The sequence below is a fragment of the Trachypithecus francoisi genome, unplaced genomic scaffold, assembly GCF_009764315.1.
Source record: "Trachypithecus francoisi isolate TF-2019V2 unplaced genomic scaffold, Tfra_2.0 Contig01307, whole genome shotgun sequence".
In the NCBI taxonomy this organism is placed as follows: Eukaryota; Metazoa; Chordata; class Mammalia; order Primates; family Cercopithecidae; genus Trachypithecus; species Trachypithecus francoisi.
This window is the reverse complement of record NW_022681326.1, coordinates 7413-9190: the sequence shown is the minus strand read 5'-3', so window position 1 is coordinate 9190 and position 1778 is coordinate 7413. Positions and strand designations below refer to the sequence as shown.

At 57.8% G+C, this 1778-nt stretch overlaps 1 pseudogene; it reads left to right on the top strand.

Moving 5' to 3' along the window:
* The first annotated feature begins 467 nt into the window (after positions 1-467).
* Positions 468-1438, top strand: LOC117091526 (annotated as a pseudogene).
* The last annotated feature ends 340 nt before the right edge of the window (positions 1439-1778 follow it).

Below are 1778 nucleotides of genomic sequence, written 5' to 3'. Positions count from 1 at the left end.
TATTTCCTGTTGCTTTCTTTCCGTGCAATGATGGCAAGCCTGCCGACAACGTCTTCCCAGCGGCCTGAGGAAATTAGTCCCTCAGGGGCCCCAAACATGGAGAAGGCTAACCCCAGGAACATGCATGTTTTCAGAAAAGACGTCCTGGGAACCCTTGAGCCACCAACCTGCCTTCAGAAGGGCATTAGTCCGTCCCACTTCATGGAAGGCTGAGTGGAGGCGCTTTGATCCAGTTATTGCCCAAGACACAGTCCTTAGAAAAGTGGTATTCTTAGATCAGAGCTCGAGAGTGCATTTTTCATGGGGCTTGTCCCGATCAGCACTCACGTTGAGGATCTGTCCCTACTTCCAAGGACCGCCTGTCAATACCGTATTAAGAATTTCCTGCTGTGTTCACCTTGTCTTTGGATGTGGTTGATTTCCATGTTGGCTCCACGCTGGGGAACTTCTAACGTGTGTGGTCTCCTTTCTTTCAGGTTGCAAGCAGGCCAATGGCGGTCCACACAACCAATAAGAGGCCACGCTTGGACCCTGCCCTCACTGATGGCTCAGCTACCAAAATGTCTGACACGGTATCCGTCTTGGCTTCACTGTCTCCCCTGAGAAAAGCCAGGCTGAGCTCCTCGTCAAGTCTCAGACCAAAGGAACGACAGACAGGGGCCCTGGCCGACATCCCTCAGCCTGGAGTCAGGCGGCAGGGCCCGGAGCCTCTCGTCGTGGTGAAGCCGACACACAGCAGGCCTCAGGGTGGCTGTCGAGAAGTTCCCCAGGCTGCCTCCAAGCCCCACGGCCTGATCCAGGTCATCAGCCCCCAGGCACAAGACAAACCTCCTGCGGTGACCTCGCAGCCCTGCCCACCAGCTTACACACACAGCTTGGACCTCGGCTCCAATCTCAGTTTCAGGTCAGGAGCCAAGAGACCTGCCCAGGCTCCGACTCAGGCTTGCCTGAACTTCCCCAAGAAACCGAGAATGAGTCCTTTCCAGATGCCTGAAAATGCCATCCAGGGAGGTGAGCTGGGGGCCCCGGAGACTCTCCAACCTCCGGCAGCGGCAACCGAACTCAGACCAAGTCCGTCGCCCCAGATGAGCAGGGGGACACCCGCCCAGGTGCCCAGCAGCGACCGGCAGCCTCCGCACAGCAGACCTTGCCTGCCTACTGTCCAGGCCTGCACCATGTCCCATCACCCAGCGGCCAGCCACGATGTGGCCCAGCCTCTCAGAATGCTCTTCCAGAGACTGGAAAACGGATGGTGGAGCTCCAGCCTCCTGACAGCTCCCTCGTTTCCCTCCCTGAGAAGCCGGGGGCCCTCCTCGCTCACAGCCCTCATGTCTCAGAGAAGTCTGAGGCTCCCTGTGTTCCTGTTCCCCTGAGTGTCCTCTATGAGGACCTTCAGGTTTCCTCCTCCTCAGAGGACACGGATTCTGACCTGGAGTGAGACTGCAGGTGGCCGGGGCTCCATTGCATCCAGCTCCCATGACTTGGAGGGGTCTGTGGGACTGAGGAGCACAGAGCAGAGAGGAGACTGTGTGTGGTGACTCCCAAGCTCCCCAGCTGTGGTGCTTCTGTGGATGTTGGAGCTCAGGCCAGGCAGGGACCAGATGCAGAGACTCTGCCTCATCGAATTCTGGTGGGGGACATTGTAGTTCGCAGGGCTCTCCAGAAACCCGCCACCAGAAGCTTCTGTGCCAGTGATTCGTTGCCTCAGAAACTAGGTGACGGTGACGCGCGGGAGTCAGACTTCCGCTGTGATGTCAGTAGGAAACTGGGGAATGACT